General features: G+C 39.4%; 1 protein-coding gene and 1 pseudogene across 12 annotated transcripts in view; one reads left to right on the forward strand and one right to left on the reverse strand.

Annotated features, from left to right (window-relative positions):
- The window catches only part of Erc1 (ELKS/RAB6-interacting/CAST family member 1), a 360,167-nt gene that overhangs the window by 301,766 nt on the left and 36,999 nt on the right, over positions 1 to 21,402 (reverse strand). The window lies entirely within an intron of this gene.
- Positions 10,342 to 17,275, forward strand: LOC121432445 (annotated as a pseudogene).

A 21,402-nucleotide genomic window follows, 5' to 3' on the forward strand; every position in this document is an offset into this window, starting at 1 on the left:
GGCTACATGGGGAAACAGTCTCAAGACAAAACAAACAAAAGAGGAAAAAATACCAAGAATACTTTCTTTACCTTTAGAAAATTAAAACTGCATACTACTTCCAGAACTACCTCCCCCCTCTCCAGGTACTTCAAGATGCATTCCTCTGCACAGTCTCAATACAGCAGACAGCATTTCTACTCATGCACCCCCAGTATGTGCTGGAGCAGGCACAATGACCTGGAACTAAGCAACCAATCTCCCAAGGCAATGGTTTTCATTATTGTCTGGTTATTAACTTAGAGTGAGTATTTTCTCCCAAATTCCTAACTTTCCAAAAGTGAAATGTTATAGAAACTGATAGTCATTACGTAACTGTAAAAATACCTACATTATAAACTACTGACTTTTAAACTTACTTATAATATGTGTTGCAAAAAATAATTTAATACTTGAGTCACCTTTTATCAGTAAAGAAAAATAAAATTTAGGGGGCTGGAGAGATGGCTCAGTGGTTAAGAGCATTGCGTATTCTTCCAAAGGTCCTGAGTTCAATTCCCAGCAACCACATGGTGGCCCACAACCATCTGTAATGAGATCTGATGCCCTCTTCTGGCCTGCAGGCAGACACACAACAGAATATTGTATACATAATAAATAAATAAATATTTTTAAAAAAAGAAAAATAAAATTTAAAATAGGCAAGGACATCTCTCATAAAATACAGCAAGCATTAATTTTAAAAAACTATTTAAAGATGCTCACCATTTAAAGTATTTTATATGACATTTTTTTTAAAGTGCGATTACAGTGTCTTCCAAGTAAATAATACCATTTAGGCGCCTTTAGTTCCAGCCATCAATAGGCAGAGGCAGATGGATCACTCTGAGTTCCAAGCCAGGCAGACTCTGTCTCAGAAACAGACACACACTATCAAAGTTCTAATACATAGGGTTGTGCTTTTTGTTTTGTTCTGTTTTTTAGGAAAGGGTCTAAAGTATCCCAGGCTGACTTCAAACTCACTATGTAGCTGAAGTTCAACTTAAACTTATGGTCAGAGACGGGAGAGATGGCTCAGTGGGTTAAAGCACAAATTGCCCTTGCAGAGGACATAGGTCCAGCTTTCAGTACTATACTGTGGTTCACAACCAATCCTAACTCCAGTTCCAGGGCTCTGACACCCTCTGCTGATTTCCACAGGCACGAGGCATGCACAATATACTACGGCAAAATACTCATCCCACACAAAATAAGTATTAAATAACAATAACATCCTTTAAGAGTCCTGCTTTATGTAAAAGTGAAAACTCACAAACTCCTACATTCCCTTGTAGCAAAGGCAGGTGATCCAGACTACCAATTAAACAAAAGCACACAAGACTGGGGTGGACCTGAGTGACATGAAGAATGACGCTGTTTCATTAGCTCACACACACGCTGGCAGGGAATCCAGCACTGCTGGGCTCATAGAATCATCACAACACCAACAGGAATATCTGCCCTAGTCAGGAAAGCAACAGTGCAGGAAGCTAGCTGGAAGTAAGATGCTCTTTGAACCACTAAACATCTGTTTCATAAAACCTTTTTCTATTGCATATCATTATTCTGGAAGAGAAACAGATTTGTTCTACCTCATTGCAAACTGAAATCAAATCCTAAGATATACATATATCAAGTATTATACAAAAGCAGGATACTTCAATTCAAAAATTTCTTAATGGTGAAAAGTCTACCATAAAAAAATAATAATAACTTTAAAATAGAACAAACAGCCAATCAATATAAAGTTAACACTAATATTATGTGGTTTGTAAGGGATACTGTGAAGAAATACGAACAAGAGGTTCTGTAAGTTTACCCCCACCCATCATGTTTATTATTCTTTGGGGGGGGGTATTGTTTTTGTTTTGGGTTTTGGGAGGCTTGGGGGTTTTGTTTGTTTTCTTCGTTTTTTATTTTTTCAAGACAGAGTTTCTCTGTGTAATAATCCTGGCCATCGTGGAACTCAACTCTATAGACCAGGCTGTCCTTAAACCGAGAGATTCACCTGCCTCTACCTCCCTAGTGCTGGGATTAAAGGCATGTGCCACTACCACCCAGATATTATTCTAAACAGTAAGTATTACAGCTCACTCAATAGTATTCAAAAACGGACTAAATTCTAGGTGATTAATTCTGATATTTTGGATTGTAATGACATAAATGTACGGACTTAATCTTAGTCTTTGGCATATTTTACTTTATTATATGACAAATTCATGTTCATTACAAGGAAAAAAGTACTAATAAAAACTTTTAATCAATAATCCTACACTGAGAAAACACACTAAAAAAGATCTTTTTGGGTTTCTGTTTCAATATGAACTTTATAGGAGAGACTGCAGTGAAGAGAGTAACAAGGAACGGGTACTTACCACATGTAATTCCCAATCCTAAATGCTGAATCTTAATTTATTTAATCCCGCATTTCCCTCATGATATAATATTATCTTCATTGTATAGATCGGGAATTTCTCTGCATTCCTTGGATCCGTAATCTTGAGCTTACTGATTTCACAATTTGTGATAAAATGATGCTATAATGAAGCTATACTACTTCTAAGACACACACGCATACAAACACACACACACACACACACACACACACACACACTACATGTTCCCTCTAATGGATAATGAACATCTCCAAATTACAGTAATTTGAAAGTACCAACATTGCGGGAAATACATATTTTCAGATATACTAATTTTATATTCTTACATGTAAAACATGAAATTCAAGGGAATCTTTAACATTAAATATTTCACTCATATTTTAAAAAGTTATACCTATGTGAGGAAACAGCTTCAACTTATAAATAACTCCACTGTTGAAGTACCCATGTCAAAATACTCTGGAATTTGACTGCTCCCAAAAATCTTGTTTATAAACACAATATGCATATTCCACGTTCACGTGATTCTAAACTCTTTAAGTGCATATCTGTTCCTCTTTCTCTCTGCTTTCCTTTTTTTTAAAAAAAAAATATTTATTTATTTATTTATTATGTATACAATATTCTGTCTGTGTGTATGTCTGCAGGCCAGAAGAGGGCACCAGACCTCATTACAGATGGTTGTGAGCCACCATGTGGTTGCTGGAAATTGAACTCAGGACCTTTGGAAGAGCAGGCAATGGTCTTAACCTCTGAGCCATCTCTCCAGCCCTGCTTTCCTTTTTTTAAATCCGTCAAAAAACAAGCATGCTAGCGGGCATTCACGGCAAGCACTCAATGCATACTTCCTAACATACTAATTAGACCATGCTATGTTGAAATACCAAGTCATCTTATAGGAATGAATGCAATTAGATCTCTTCCTTCTTCTCATTGGGAAATCACATACATAATCACAATGTATTCCCAGAACATGCAGTGATACACCATGAGAAAAACAGTTAACACTCATTTTGTCTAACTGCTGAATTATGAACTCTCCAAGATTAAGTACTTTCACTTGCTAGCCAAATAGTCCAAGTACAAAGTAAATTTAAAAGGGGGGAAAGGCATCCAATTGAAACACAAAAATTACAGTAAAATAAAATAAGTGTTATATTTTAAAAAAGAAGCCTACGAGGAGCCATATCTAGCACTCAGGAAACTGGCAGGAAATTGCCATAGAGGCTAACCTGTAAAAGAGGGGGGAGGGGAGATGTGGTGGTTTTAATGAGAATGTTCTCCACAACTCATTATGTTCAAATACTTGGTCCTCGACTGGCAGAACTGTTTGGGAAGGACTAGAAAGTTGTAGCCTTGTTGGAGGAAGTGTGTCTCACTAGGGGTAGGATTCAAAAGATTCAAGCCATTCCCAATGTCTGTCTCTGTGTCTCTTTTCTCCCCCTCCTTCCCTCATTCCAACTTTCAGAACAAGATGGAAGCTCCCAGCTCTAGTGATATGCCTTCTTTCCTGCTGCCGTGTTCCCTGAAATGATGGCCATGGACTCTAACCCTACCCAAATTAAACACTTTATAAGTTATCTTGGACATGGTTTCTCTTCACATCAATAGAAAAGTAAGACAGAAGAACATGAAAGAGAGGGAGGATATGGTGGTGCACACTTTTAATCCCAGTATTCAGGAAGCAGGGACAGACAGATCTCCAGGACAGCTAGGGTTACACAGGGATAGCCTGTCTTAAAAATTTAAAGAATAAAATTAAATTTAAAAAGAGGAGGCATGGCAGTGGTGGCAGCAGTAGCAATCACTCAATGGTCTAACTTGAAAGTTTGGCAAATACTCATAAATTGAGAGTTGTGACATCAAATATAAAGTCAATACTATACATCACAGAATCAATTATAAAAATCAAGTCTCTGTAATATTAAACTCCTGTCATGGCTGGGCATGGCAGTTAGTAAACACCTTCATACCAGCATTCAGAAGGCTTAGGCAAGAAGATTGTAAAGCTAGCCTGAACCACACAAGATTATCTCAAATATAAACTCAAAAGAATCCCTGCTGTCATTACATACCACAGTCAGTACAATTAGGTCTACTCATTCAGTGCCCTGAACAAACACACTGTAACACAACACAACATAAATTTCTGATTATGTAAAATTCAGATTTTAAGCCGGGCGGTGGTGGCGCACGCCTTTAATCCCAGCACTCGGGAGGCAGAGGCAGGAGGATCTCTGTGAGTTCGAGACCAGTCTGGTCTACAAGAGCTAGTTCCAGGACAGGCTACAAGAGCTAGTTCCAGGACAGGCTCCAAAACCACAGAGAAACCCTGTCTCGAAAAACCAAAAAAAAAAAAAAAAATTCAGATTTTAAAAACGTATTTTGTAATAAGTGTCACTAAAACTATCTACTATGGAACATTAACTGAAAAGCATATGCTGTGAAGGTCCTCAGCTGTAAAGATGCCTGTTCCCAAACTGGCAACCAGAGTTCAGTCCCCAGGCCCCTCATGGTGAAAGGAGAGAACCGACTCTCATAAGCTGTCCTCTGACCTCCATGGCCACACTCTGGCACATGCGCATGCAAACACACACGAAAGAGAAGAGTAACAACAGTTTCCTAGTCCGTTCTGGAGCTGGAGAGGTGCTGCTGCACTGAGAGCTCACACTGAGTTAGTTCCCAGCACCCAGAACTCCAGCTCCAGAGCGATCTGATATCGCTGGCCACCGCAGGTACCTGCACACATGTGCACATACCCACATACGGACACATACATACACAAATAAGTAAAAACAAAATAAATTTACAAAGCATGTTCTTAAAAAGAAATAAAATTCAGCTTCACTCAGAATGACTAAGAAATAATGTTTAATTTTATGAAGCTGCAATGTTTCTGGTAAATGAACACTTGGCACAAGGAGTCACACTTTGTATCCACTTCCTGCTACAATGCCAGTAGCCAGTTCATCCAAGCCAATGAGTGGGCAGAAAACAACTAGAGCCAAAATGGAGAACACATGGGATTTATTCTCTGGGAAGAAAAAAAAAAACCAGCAGAGGAGGAAGGAAAGGGGAAAGCCATCTGTCACAAGAACTGCAACAGGCCTCCTCTATCTAGGCACTCAAATTTTAGATTTTAACTGTAGCTATCTATATAATGGACTGTAGTTTTCAAATTTTACTCATGATAAATTATGAATGGAATAGACAAGAGGAAGAAAATTACAACAATGAAACCCTATCTATTAAAAAGCAATAACCTAGAAGCAAAGAGGAGGGGAGGATAAGAAAGGGTGGAGGAGAGAGGGAGTTAAAGATCAGAGTTGAGAATGCTGCCTCAAACCTGTAATACCAGCATCCAAATACAGAGGCAAGGGAAAGAGAGGTGGAGGGGGAAAGGGAGAGGAAAGGAAGAAAGAGGGAAGGGAGAAGAAGAGAGAAGGGGAGAAGAGAGGAAGGAGAGAGGGAGAAAGGAAAGGGGGGAGGGAGGGAGCGAGGGAGAAAAAAAGAACAGAAATCTGCCAACACTAACAAAATCAATTTCTTCTCATCGGTTTTACACATGCATTGTATTTAAAGCTGTAAGCAAGCTCTGAATTTTTCAAAATTATTCAGTAAATCAACTTCCCAAGAAGCAGGATAAAAATGAACCCACAAATCAAAACTCCACCTTCACCACTATCTCAGTAGCCCCATCTACATCTACATTTAAAGCCTACTTTGGTTTTCAACTTTAAAAAGGTAAAATTATTGGGTAATAAAATCAACATTAATTGCTATTGCTCTTTTTGTTTTTGCTCTTTGAGACAGGGTCTTGCTATGCATTCCTGACTGGCTAGGTTCTCATTATGAAGCCCAGATTAACCTTATACAGTCTTCCTGCCTCAGTCTTCCAACTACTAACCACACCTATTACTTTTAAATCTCAAAATACAGTACACTTTAATACAGAAAGAGTGAAGACATTAAGCCTCTATTTCTTTTTTATGTATACTAGTGTTTTGCCTGAATGTATGAATATGTACCATATGTATGCCTGGTGCCCATACCAGTCAGAAGAGGGTGTTGGAAACCCTAGAACTGGAGCTAGGGATAGTGAGCCACCACATGGATGCTGGGAACTGAACCCAGGTCCTCTGGGAGAGTAGCAACTACTTTTAGCCACTGAGACCTCTCTCTAACTTACAAAAACCTCTTTTTATTTAAATCAGCAATCTATGTAGTATCTAGAATATAAGAAAGCTGCCTTTAGCATATCACTTAAGCTAGACCAAGAGGCAGACATGTGCAATTCCAAGTACTCTAAAGGCTGAGGCAGGAAGATCTCAAGTTCAAAGACCATGCTGGGCTCTAAAGTGAGATGCCAAAAAACAAAATTTAAAAAAAGGAATTTTTAAAAGCATTTTTGTAAAATATAAATTGCTATGAATTCTAATTTATTTGTAAATATTCTTTCATTCAAGCAACTTTTTGAAACCTGCTTTCCTCCTCTGAAAGCCTTATTTTCTCAAAATAAAAAAGGTAGGCCAGGAAGACAGCTCAGTGGATGATGGTGCCTGATGCCAACCAAGCCCAATGAGCTGAGTATGATCCCCAGAGCTCACATGATGGAAACAGTTGACTCCTAAGTTGTCCTCTAACTTCCACACAACCGCCAGGGCACACACGTGCGCTCACTCGCTCTCTCTCTCTCTCTCTCTCTCTCTCTCTCACACACACACACACACACACACACACACACACACGTGTATACACACACCACAAAATTTAATCAGTCTGTTGCACAGACTCACTTGTAGTGTTCACTGTGAAATTCACTTTTTTTTTTTTTTTTTTTTTTTTGGTTTTTCGAGACAGGGTTTCTCTGTGGCTTTGGAGCCTGTCCTGGAACTAGCTCTATAGACCAGCCTGGTCTCAAACTCACAAAGATCCGCCTGCCTCTGCCTCCGGAGTGCTGGGATTAAAGGCGTGCACCACCATCGCCCGGCTAAATTCGCTATTTACAGTGAATCTGGGTCAATAATAGGACTGTTTTGTTGAAAGAATTGTTTTGAACAAATAAATATACTAACAAAATTTAAGCAGTCAATAGCCCGGCAGTGGTGGTGCACCTTTAATCCCAGCACTTGGGAGGCAGAAGCAGGCAGAACCCTGTGAGTTTGAGGCCAGCCTGGTCTACAAGAGCTAGTTCTAGGACAAGCTTGATAGCTACAGCGAAACCCTGTCTCAAAAAACAAAAACAAACAAACAAAAAAATTTAACTAGTCAATAAATCAATAAATATGTTAAAAAAAACAAGAGGAATAGAATTTTGCTTGAATAGTACCATCTAAATATTCAGTTACCAGCAACCTAATTTTTTTTCCTTCAGACTTGTCACATAAAGCATATGTACTCTATGAAAATAAGAATTTTTAATTAAAAAGAATGACATTTAAAATTTTTATTTTTTGTTACTTCGGTATGCATTTCATTTTGTTGTGTTTTGTTTTTGAAACAGGGTGTCTCTATTTGATCCTGGAGAGGCTCTGCCCATCCTGGAACTCACTATGCAGATCAGGCTGGCCTTGAATCCACAGAGATCCAACAGCCTCTGGCTCCCTTGTGCTAGGATCAAAGACACTCCTGGCTTCTGTGTGCATGTCAATAAATGTTTTTACTTTAAGTTGATGGCTCGAGAGGGAAATTTATGTTCCTTTAAAACAATATAATATGTTATTTATGAGGAGGGTGCAGAACAGAAGTTACCTTTGCCCAAATTGATAATTTATTATCCTAATGATATAAAAACTGAAATCTTTCATGGTTCAGAAATTATATACTTATCGTTCAAAAGTTCAGTAAATAGAATATCACCAAGTATAACAACTCAATCAACAAACCTCTGGGGAAAATCCATGAAGTCAAACAAAAATAAACAAAATGTTCACACATCATGAGGTAATAAATGTTGAATTCAATTCTTCAGAGTAACTGTGAGCAGCTACAATATACAGATACTTTAAATCTTTCCTTTTCTAAAACACTCAGTGTGGAAGGAAAGAAATATTAGGTGTCCTGAGACTATACCGAGATGTGGAGCACAGATTCTGGGCTACAATTCTGTCTCTGCCACTTGTCACTGTCACCATGGATACCCACTCTCTCTTAGCCTCAGCTGCCACTTCAATAAATTAACAGTAGACACTACCTATCTCATACAGAGAACATAAAACAGGGCCCGTTTCTGTGGGGACACTACCAGCATATTAATCCTACTGTCTACACTATGTCAATAAGCATGCTCTGTGAAGGTCACGTGCACTCTACCAGCTTCCTGTGAAAGCAGACAATGCATGAATAAGCACAACTGTTCCAATAAAGTCTTAAAGACACTTAATTTTTATATAATCTTCATGTCACAAATTTGACTTTTCTGCCAATTAAACATAAATCAGAAGTTGCAGAAGTACAACTCCCCTCCCCCAGGGTCACTAAGTATAATCTGATGGCCTCCTACCACACACACCAATGCTTCTCAAAGCTAGCCCATAACCAAATTCCCACCAAGCCCTCAGGAAATTGCCACTGCAACTTTAATTACATTTATTTAGTGTGTGTATGAGAGAAAGAGAGAAAGGGTGAGAGAAAGGCAGAAAAGGAGGGGAGAGGTAGGAGGGAGAGGAGAGAGAGGGAGTGTTCCAGTCAGCTCATTCATGCCTTACCATCCAATTGGGAGTCAGAGGAAATCTTGTAGAACTCAATTCTTTTCAGCACAGAGGCCACAGGAATGGACTTGAGTTATCAAACTTTGTAGCAAGAGATTTTACCTACTAGCCACCTATCTCCCTATATTAAAAGCTACTTTCTCGCAAAGACCCATCCTTTATTCAATTCTAACTCTTTTGATGTTGCTATCTTTTCTTTCATAAAGTAACAGTAAATGCAGTTTTTATTTGACAGACTGGGGCCAGTCTTACCACTATTCCCTATTTCTTCCTTCATAAAGAAATAATAACAGCAAATGCAGTTTCTATCTAACTCAGGCCAGTCTTATCATTATTTCCTATTTCTTCCTACTTTTAAGATTTTTATTGGTGTGCATAATTAAATCTGGAACCAGAAAAGAGGCTTGTTAGATGAGGTTGCTTACCACCAAACTTGGTGATTTGAGTTGAGCCCTGTAACCCTCATGATAGGAGAGAACCAATTCCCCCAAGCTATGCTCTGACACCCACATGCACACCGTACACACCATGCACAACGTGCACACCACGGCACATATGTACACACCAAAAAGATGAACAAGTTTTAAAGATGCTACATCAAGTCTGGGAATTGTTAATCTAATATTCTCTGCCTAATTAAAACAAGCAAAGAAGGGCTGAAGAGATGGCTTAGCAATTAAAAGCAATTAAGAGGACCAGAATTAAATATCTAAATCAACTGGCTCACAATCTCCCGTAACTCCAGCTCCTGGAGGACCTGACTCCTGTGGCCTCTGGGGGCTCCAGGACTAATGTGCACCTAACTACACACATGCACCCCCCCCCACTCCACCCCCCCCCACACACACACACACAGAGTAAATCTATGAAAAAAGAAAAAGTACTGAATTGTGACAGTGAGGTGCTGACAGAGAAGAGATACTTAACCTACTTAATTTACATTTCAAAAGTCTCAACAGATTCCTATGCTCTCAACCCCTGCTCTCAATATGAACCCTCTAAAGTGAGGGATCCTACCATAATCCTAGTTCTATTCTTGGAATTATTTCTTCAATTAAAACATGGATGACTTTTTAATGCAGTCTCTATACTTAATGTACTTTTAAAAACTTCTTAATAAACCTGCTTGCATAAGACAAAGTCTGTGCCAGGCTTACTATCCTCCACCTATAATCTTCTCTAACTTTCCACTCCCCTGGGACCTCCCCATCAGGACCATGTCACTGAAGAATGAACTGCTGATCCAGGTCAATCAGAAGCAACCCAAAAGAGGTTCGCAAACTCTCTCTGATGTCTCTCTGATAAATATTTTAATTTTTTCAATTTATTTTTACAAATTTTTGTGTATAGGTGTTTTGATTACATGTATATATGTGCTGAGTACCTCTGGTCAGACAAGGGTATTGCATCCCTCGGAACTAGAGTTAGGGATGGTTGTGAGTCACTATGTGGGTGCTGGGATCTGAACCCAGAGCCTACGCAAGAACAAGTGCTCTTAACAACTGAGTCATCTCTCCAGCCCCAATAATATTTTAAACATACACTGATATTTCACTCTCTTGTGCTTAAGTGAAAACACCAAAATCACACTTTAGTTGGCTTTGTAACCAGATAAATATATCTGTTACTAACCAAAAGTGAGACCTACACAAAATCCACATGTCCCTCTGTTAATTTTCAGTTCCTTCATCTATAAATGAAGACAGCATCACTTATCTAAAGGACTATTGTGAAGATTATAAATAATATGCCTACTTAACAAGAGGAATCCATGCTGGTATTGGACACCTATCAAACCACACAGGGCTAGTGAGGTCATAAATCTTGGAGGTGAATCTACAACTACTGTTTTATTAAGCCAGCATAATTATTAGCAACATTTTAAATATTTGATCTTATAGTCACAGATAAGTGTGATTCTCATCCCTCATCACAGAAATTTATCTTTGCAACAGACAAGACAATTCTAGCAAACCACACCAAACAAAATGTACAGAACAAGAGATCCTGTTGGGTCCTGTTGGGTCCCGGCTGCTACATCTGCAACACAATTCCTGCATCTAAGGCTCTGGGATCATGGAAGAAATGGGAGCAAAACAACTGTAAAACACAGAGACAGGAAGTTTGCTATGAGGCTGTATCACCTAGAATGTCAGAGCCTACACCCATTAAGTCTCATCAACATGGCTACCTAGACAATATCTGAACAATGACAACATCAATGAACATGCTAACATCAAAGAGAGAAAACTGGCAGGGTCTCAATCCCTGACAAAGCACTACAGACAACAGGGAATGCAGAGAATGGTAAAAATGGTCTTCAGTAGGGAAGGACTCTCCAATTGGTTATCCAGTATCAAGTATCCCTGAGACCATACACATACAGGTAACATCATATGGACTTAACAGGTTGCATATAGGGAGAACTAAAGAAAGAGGCCATGAATTTGAGAGACAGAGCAAGGGAAAAGTGTATGGGAAGGGTTGGAAGGAGTGAACGGGAAAAATGTGATTATATAATTTCAAAAAAATTTAAAGAATATATACAAAAGCATCTAGAGAGACAGGAGCCAACTGGTAACGTGCCTGTCAGCAAGCACCAGAGCCTGAGTTTGAATTCCCAAACACCCATTGTGTGTGTGGTGGGGGGGAGGGGGGGCAGGCAGAGAAGTGAATCCCTGGAGCTCATTGGCCTGAGAGGCTACTTGAAGAGATGAACTCTAGATCCAATGGAAGACCCTACTTCAACAAAACAAGGTGAAGGGACAGAGAGATGGTGCAGCAGGCATGGGCATATGCCACCAAGCCTGAAGCTCATCCCCAGAACCTGCTCGACAGAAGGAGAGAACAAGCTGTCCTCTGGGTACCACACATGCACTATCATGTGCCAGCCCAACCTCCAAAAAATTAAATAAATAACTTAAAAATAAAGAAGAAACCGATTGAGAAAGATGCCCAATGTCAATCTTTCGTCGCCACATAAAAGCATACACATGTGCAAGTCTACATGAACACATCCATACACCACACCCACCAAAACAAAAAGGATCTACAGTGTATCTCCAAGTGCTCTAGAGTAGTTATCAGCAGCATCTAAAATGGTTATCGACACCCAGACACACATTTGGCAGTAGTACCATTACAAAAACATTTTCATAGACAGAACTACTGCAAGATACATAAAACTCAAGGTGTGTCTGTCACATGGAAAGCCAGTTTTAATATAAACAAAACAAATAATTAGAATAATGTGAACATGCTTTACTTTTCAATGGTATGCATTTATAAACGGTTTCAGCAAAACCTTTTGCTAAAATAAAAGTTTAAAAAGAAAAGGAGTGGAAAAATCTAATAGTTTTAAACAACAGAGTGAGTAAATAGAAGCACTGGACGCTGGCTACACTGAAGAACTCTCCACGGCCTTTAGGAGGCTAAGTTTTCTTCACACAAGGACACATAGTTGAAATTATTTGCAGTGTTTAGTTCCTAAATAACCAGCCAGAAACTCCTTACTACAGGAGGGAGAGACAGTAGAACAGAACACAACACACACTTTGGGCAGGGAAAGAAATTCCAGCATTACATTCCTTTTGGGAAAGCACTTTATAATTCACAGATGAGTCATTATGGAAATGAAAACGTTAAATAATGAACATCACTGTAACTGAAAACCCTGCAAACTAATTACCCTACTCAAAGTTCCTGGTAACTCCTACAGGAGTATTAAGGCTGACCTGCTACCCACATTAGTTATCTACAATGTTTATTAAGCATTGTGACCCACTTTCTAAAAGGCCTTATGGGCACCATGCTACTGACGGCTTTCTTCTAACAGATTATAAGGTACATTCATAGTTGAAAAATACATAAAATTTATATTCACGTGATATTTAACTCTTTAATCAACTAAACATTTACTGGACTGCATATTTATGTCAGACAGTAATGTCCAAGCTTTTTTGTGTTGTTTTCTGAGACAGGGTCTCACTATGTAGACCAGACTGGCCTCCAACTCAGAAACCCACCTGCCTCTGCCTCCCAAGTGATGAAATTAAAGGCACACAACTCCACACATTTGTCCACAATTTTATAATACTATTTCCTTTACTCTTACTTAAACATTGCAACAATTAAAAATTTATTGCCCTCACTTAAAAACTGATAAGGTCCAGGGAGATGGTTCAGCAGAAAAAGGTACCTACCGATAGAGCAAGTTAGCAACCTGAGTTTGGAATCCATGTAAATTTAAGCCAGAGGGTGGCAGGCATCTATAATCCTAGCACTCAGTGAGATGGGAGGCAAAGACAGGAAAGTCAGTGGGAAGCCCACGTATGAAGCAAGCTTGCATATGCATACACAGTACAGCAATGACAGAGACAGTAAAAGACCCTAACTCAAAACAAGGCAGAAGGAAAGAAAATGGCTCACAAAAAGTTGTCCTCTGACCTCTACACATATGTAACATCATGTACATGTCTGTGCTCTCCAGCTCACACGAACACACACAAAATAAGTAAATAAATAAAACCTTAAAACAGAACTGGTGAAACTTATAAGAAGACTACACTTTACCTGTAAGGGCTGAGTTTGATCCCAACAACCTTGAAAAAATTTATTACTTGTTGAATTTTGAATTTTCTTAAAAATCCTCAGTTATAAACTGGGCAGTGGTGGTGCATGCCTTTAATCACAGAAGACATAGGCAGATCTCTGACAGTTTGAGGCCAGCCTGGTCTCCAGAGAGAGTTCCGGGAGAGCCAAACTACACACAGAAACCCTATCTCAAAAACAAACAAACAAATAAAAAATCAATTATCTAAAAACACTGCCTTTTCTGATAACCCATTTGCATGAGGTCTATTTTTTCATATACTTTAAGACAAATTACAAGACACTAAATAAATGAACATGATCTATCACAGCTCTTTCTGCCATGCCAGACATGACAGAAGTTTGAAGATTTAAAAAATGCTACTTATATTTTTAAAATGTTACTTATACTAACATTTTAAAAAGTATAATTATTGTCATTGTTATTTTTATAAAAAATGTTTAATTCTCCCACTTAGTGTAACAAATATATTTATATGGTCAGTCATGCACCATTTTTGCAAATACATAATAAACATAAATATATAATATAAAATATATAAACATATATATAAAACAAGAGCAATATATACAAAACATATCTTGCTTGTTTTGTTTTGTGAGACAGGGTTTCTCTGTGTAACAGCTCTGGCTGTCCTGGAACATACTCTGTAGACCAGGCTGGCTTCAAATTCAGAGAGATCCACCTGCCTCTGCCTCTCAAACACTGGGACTAAAGGCATGCACAAAACTACACCCAGCTTACAGAGAAATTTTCAATGAACATTGATGGGGAAGTGTCATATATCAATCTGTTGATTTCATTGGTTAAGCAATAAAGAACCTGCTAGGCCCATTTGATAGGCCCACCCTTAGGTGGGTGGAGTAAACAGAACAGAATGCTGGGAGAAAGAAGCTGAGTCAGGGAGTCGCCATGATTCTCCCACTCCAGGCAGACGCAGATTAAGATCATTCCTGGTAAGCCAGCTCGTGGGCTACAGCAGATTATTAGAAATGGGCTAGTCCAGGTGCGAGAGCTAGCCTAGAAGAGGCTAGATAGAAATGGGCCAAGCGGTGTTTAAAAGAATACAGTTTCGTGTAATTATCTCGGGGCATAAGCTAGAGCTAGCCATGTGGGCGGCCGGGTGCCGGGGACGCAGCCCCGCAGCTCTTATTACAACAGAACATAACTGCCAGTAACAAGAATAAGTGAAAGTATTTAATGTGTATAAAGGATTAAGTTCCAACTTCAGAAGAAAACAGTTGTATTTCTAGAGATGCACATGCAGCATAGAGCCAGCTCGTGAAAGCGTTGCCAACTTTGTCTGTACAGGAGGAAAAGAACATTTCCAGTACAAAACTGTTGCTTCACTGAGGGCACATCTTCTGCAATATTTCTCTTTTTCAGAAATTTCCTCCTAGTTCATCACATAAACTCCACTGTATTTGTTGGCTAGAATGAAAGACTAGGAGAGACGACCACAGACACACGGACTTAACTTTTTAGAGTGCACAGTAACTTTCAGAAAGTTCAGAGACTGTCAGAGATCATCTGCCTTCAAAGAAAAATAACATAACCAAAACACAAAAAAAAAAAAGCTGGATGAAAAAAATCCATGTAAGGCTCTACCATCTAACAGTTTCTTCCTCCTCCAGCTGCTCAGGTGCAGGAGCAGACAGCAGCTTCTACCTCTCCCTCCCTCCTCCAGCTGCACAGGTGCAGGAGCAGACAGCAGCCTCTACTTCTCCCTCCCTCCTCCAGCTGCACAGGTGCAGGAGCAGACAGCAGCCTCTACTTCTCCCTCCCTCCTCCAGCTGCACAGGTGCAGGAGCAGACAGCAGCCTCTACTTCTCCCTCCCTCCTCCAGCTGCACAGGTGCAGGAGCAGACAGCAGCCTCTACTTCTCCGTCCTCCAGCTGCACTGGTGCAGGAGCAGACAGCAGCCTCTACTTTTGCACTTCCAGTAAATTCCCTGACATCAACATCATATTACAGTATTCACATCAAAGTACCTGAGGTCACACTCATTGGTCACAGTATTTCCAAAATCTTATGAGAAACCTATATTCAAATATTTAACTAAATTCACCGTTTCTTACTCTAATCCGCTCCACTCTCTAAGTCCTCTCTATTGTTAATAATGCTACAAAACATTTCCCTCTTGCTGACAGTCTTTGTCCAAAAATATCTCACAAATGTTCGCCCTCTCCATAGACCTTCCCTGTCATCTTTCCTCCTGTCACCTCTGCTGGCAGCAACTATGGCTGCTCTCAAACAGCCATTTATGTCATTCATTACACTGTCCAAGAACTCCTAGGCCAAGTTACTACCACGTTCTTCAAATTCTTCTCAAGAATCAGATGAAGAAACAAAGAAATAATAACTTTCAAAATTATATCTCAATAAAGCTGGGGGGAGGGCAAGATGACTCAGCATGTAAAAGCACCTACCACAAATCCTGTTGACCTAGGCTCAGTTTCTAGGACCTCAATGGTGGAAATAAGAGAACCAGCTCCTTCAAGAGTCCTCTGCCCTGTACATGTGTGTGCCAATGTACACACAAATAGACATTCACACACAAAGAAAATAGTAAAATGAATTTTAATGTTAAAAAAACTTTTAAGAGGAAGTAAGAAAGAAAGCAAAGGGGTAAGCAGGCGTGGGGTGAGGCAAACTGCTATTTATCCCCACGTATCCTTTTACTTCACTCAGGCACGCTGTGGAGCAGAATGACTCAGCGAATGTGACAGCTGTCGAAGGCTCTCTAGCCGCTTCCAATGACGGCGAAGCCCGGCCATGAACTGAAGCCTCCATCAAAGAGATAAAGCGTTTTAAGAAAATATATCCTGGGATTGCCCAGAGATGACAGTAAAACAGGACAGAAAGAGATGCCTCTACAAAAGGGAAATGTCTGACCCGGCAGAACAGTACAAGACGGGCTAGAAGAGGTGAAGAACTGCACAATCTTCAAACACAAGAGCTCTTCTGCACTTGACACCACTCCGAGGCAAGGACAACCCGACCCCATCGTTTTCAGATCTAGGAATTGAAGTGAAATGCTTTAATGATCCCAAAGTTCACTGCCAAAATTCATGACGTGTCAACTTCAAGCCATGTAGATGCTAGTGGCTTCTTGTGTCTTTCTGAGCCATGGTGGAAGCAACCATATTTATACATATTACACCAAAATTGAAATTCAAATATTGACTGGCTTGTTCAAAGGAGACAAGTGTCAGAGCCTGATCGGGGAAACCAGCATGATGTGCCCAGTGCTTCCGGATGTGGTGGATCATCAGAAAGACAGGTGGATGTTGCTGCCTCGGTGTGCATGCTGCCTGCTGGGGCAGGCTTCCTCACAGCAGCACTGTTACAGAAGGGTATTCTCTCACATAGGAACTGCGAATGGCTCGTGGTACCTTCAGGATTTGTGTGAGATGCTGGCAAGGCACGGTAGCTCCTTTGAGTTCAAGGTGCTACTCGTACTAGTGAACAAAGGGTCCTCTCAGAGCTGCATGGACTTCTGCAAAACCCAGGTGCAACTGACTTTGCCTCAATGCTAAGAAGCTACATTTCTGCCCCAATCTAGCAAGTAATCTTATCTACATGTATTTCACACACATTTTATAGAGCTTTTATAGAGCTCTCAGTCCATTGAAGCCTTTGATCTAACAATGTAAAATGTTTTAAGGCTTAAAATGCCATAGAAAAATGATGTTTTGTATTTGTTAATATTTAAACATATTGCGCAACGTGGAAGGACTAAAAAAAAAAAACAGAAATCCTCAGGAAACTACCATGCATAAGTGTCTACTAGCATTTATTTCATTTTTAATGAACTGCAAGGTTACCCAAAATACCAGCTAATTTGTACAAATTTATTGTACAATGTTTTTAAAGATTTTTGAAACTCAAGAATACAACTGTTTTCATTTAATAAATATCTAAAACATTTTAACATTTCCTAATTCATATGCTTATGTAATTTATAACAGGCATATTTTACTTGGCCATGTATCTTTTTTAATCTTGTTTAACCATAATTAAGGTATTTTGTGTATGAATTTAATTCCCATTTTGGAAAAAATAAATGAACCATAAAGAATTTTGTTTTCGGTTTTCAAGATGTGTAGCTCCCGCTATCCTGGAACTCCCTGTAGACCAGGTTGGCCTCAGACTAACAGAGATCTACTTGTTTCTGCCTCCCAAGAGCTATGATTAAAGGCATGCATCACCACTGCCCAGCTAAGACTTTTTTTAAAAAAAGAAAATACATTCCTCCAAGGACTCCAAATCTAAAACCCAAATATTTGTACTAATTTTCCTACTGTTAGAGCTAATTTCTCTTCATTAGTTCTTCAGGCACTGCTTATGTAAACCACTGTTTGTAGAGACCTCCAGCACACCTATTGACACAAACAGCACTCTTAGGAGGATGTTGGGTGCCAGGTACAGAATGACTTTGAAAAGTAAAATGAAACTGTGACTTCCCTGATCAACATTACTAAACTAGCGCCACAAGATGATTCAGAAAGTAGGAACACTGGTCAACCTGGGGGCTAGAGAGATGTTCAATGGTCAAAAGCACTTGTTGTTCTTGCAAAGGATCAAGATGCCGTTCCCAGCACCCATAAAGATGGCTTAAAACCATCTTTAAATCCAGTTCCTGGGAATCCATTGACCTCTTCTGACCTCTACAGGTACCAGGCACACTTGTGGGGTGGTGTGTGTGTGTGTATGTGTGTGTGTGTGTGTTTAAAAAAAAAAAAACCTTTTTAAAAAAAAGAATGATAACTTGAATTTAGCTCCTGGAATTTACATGATAGAAGGAGATTACTATAGCTAGGGTGGGGAAAGGTTCAGAGATAATGTGCTTGCCCCCCAAATGGCTGGCCACCTTGATCCTGAGTACTATAAAAAATAAAGATTATTCTGACAAAATACTAAATGCATTTTCTGATTCTTTTTGCCAAGAGCATAAAAAGTGAGTCTTCCAAATCATAGTTAAGCTGCGGTTTTGAAAATTTATCATAAATTAGCAAATCCTTAAAAACAATTCTGTTGTGTTGTAATGAAACACTAGTGGCTGTAACTCAACGGTACAGCAGTTGTTCAGCACAAACAAGACCCTGGCACTCAATGCCAAGTAGGAAAATCAAAAACCAGTACAGTGAGGCCCAGTCTCAGAAAACCAAAGAGCAAAAATTAAATTTTAAATTTTAAAAAGAATCCCACACTAGATTACATCATGGAATTCAAGAGAAGAAAGAACAGACTAAGAACCCCCAATTCTCTGGAAGATAATACCCTTACAAGTAAACCATAACAGATATTGATGCAACTTTGAGTCACTGATTTATTTTTCCCAATTATTCCACTACATTCCAGGTAAGTAAATTTAAGAAGAAATGTCTCACGTTCACTTACCTATTTCTATGCATGCAAAGTCTAATAAACAAAATTAAAATCAAAATCAAAATCCTAGGCTAGGGGTATAGAAGCTCAGTGGTAAAGCATTTGTTTATCACATAGGAAACCTTGGGTTCAAACCTGAGCACCTCAATAGAAGAAGCATCAAATTTCGAAAATAATAAATACTCTGTACAAAAAGAAAACATGAGAGGTATCTAGATGGTTCCACAGGCAAAAGAATTCATCTCCAGATCCTGAGTGTGCTCCTCAGAACCCACCAAGAAAAATGAAAACCAGCTCCCAAAAGCTGTCCTCTGACCTCCACACATGCACCACGGCACAGGCCTATCTGCACACACGCCCAAAATCTAACAAAACACAAACAAAAAAATTAAAGGCACATACTTGGTATCCTAAAATATTAAACAGAATATTTTGTTCAAACAAAATTTCAGTGACAGAGCATTAAAATAATTATTTTGGGGGCCGGCGAGATGGCTCAGCGGTTAAGAGCATTGCCTGCTCTTCCGAAGGTCCTGAGTTCAATTCCCGGCAACCACATGGTGGCTCACAACCATCTGTAATGAGATCTGGTGCCCTCTTGGCCTGCAGGCATATATGCAGACAGAATATTGTATACTTAATAAATAAATAAATATTTAAAAAAAAAATAATTATTTTGTGTATGTGTGTGCATGAATGTGCAGGCATGTGAGCATGCAAGTACGCAAGCACATCACATATCCATGTGTTCGTACAGAAGCTAAGGCTTGATGTCACATGTCTTCCAGAATCACTCTCCACCTCATTTTTTGAGACTACATCTCTCTTTAAACATTGAGTTTATAGATGTCACCAGACTAGCTAGCTGGACAGCAAGCTGTCTTCTGTGCTGGAATTACAGGTGCACCTCACCATGCCCAGCTGTTACATGGGATATAGGGATCAAACTGAGGTCCTCAGGCTTACCTTATACCAACTGAGTCACCGCCTCTGCTATCAAATAATGATTTTTAAACTGAGCATCCAACTAAATTCAACACGTAGAATTCTTACAAGGCATAATCAAGAAAGTGAGGAACTGCAAAGATAGTTCAGAGGTAAAGAACACTGTCTGCTCTGCTCTTCCAGAGGTCCTTACTTCAACTCCTAGCAACCACATGGTGGCTCACAACCATGTCTAATAGGGTTTGATGCCTCGTCTGGTGTGCAGGCTTACATGCAGGCAAAGCACTCACATACATAAACAAACAACCCTTTCAAAAAAAGTACAGTAGCTGATTGAAATAAAATATCTGTAACTTATCCAAAAGCTTCTCATTAGCTCTGCAACTGCACAAATCTCACAGGAAGGTTTCATTCTTCTCCATCAAGCTCACACTAAAGTCTTCCTTAGTCATAATTTTTTAGAAGAAACGAACTTCTCTGTCAAAACATATATGGATATACACACATACACCAACATGTGTGCGTGCACACACACGCACACACACACATGCGCGCGCACACACACACACACACACACACACACACATTCCTAGCTCTCCAATCATCAGCTATCTGAAAGTAAAGTAACAGAAGGAGTCTAAGATATAAAAACATCTGTGAATTCTTATTTTAGAAACAAGCTTCTACGAGAATGCCATAATAATGAAGCAGGCACACCAAGCAATCTTAAGCAAATATGTTTTTATACTAATAGGATTCTGGACCCAGCTCAATCAGATCAAACATTTAAAATGGACCAAAATCCCCAGGCTCAAGCTGCAATAGAGAAATGTATTTAATTGCTATAAAGTCTAATAAACCAGTCTTCTTCACAAATGAAAGATGTCTGACCTCTAGGAGCTACGAAGAGGATAATGAATACCCTATATAATTAGAGGCCTACCACTAGCTGACTATAATCTATTAATTAGCATTCTCAGCCTCTGTATCTCACTGTACTGTCTTTAAAATTGCACCCTTTGTTTTTTGAACCGAAGTTAACCAATTTTAGAACTCTGTAGTAATTACAGTGGTACGGGAAGAATGTCTCTGCCAGCACTGGTGTGTACTGGTGTTTAATTAGAACATGGGGTGGACCCAGATAAAGCAGTGCTCACCCTCTTCAGCACATAAAAGTTTTCTTGGCATGAAAAACCTGTGGATTATTTCTTTTCCAGAAAAAAGGAAGTACCCATAACTGTCTTCTTGAAAGTTTAAATATTTTGCCTTTGAATGTAGTGTGATAATTGGAGAAAGGATACTGCACTGGTTTCTCTCCCAACTCCCATAC

This window comes from Microtus oregoni, unplaced genomic scaffold (assembly GCF_018167655.1).
Source record: "Microtus oregoni isolate MIOR12 unplaced genomic scaffold, Mior012 000002F_ref0000024, whole genome shotgun sequence".
NCBI classification, from domain to species: Eukaryota; Metazoa; Chordata; class Mammalia; order Rodentia; family Cricetidae; genus Microtus; species Microtus oregoni.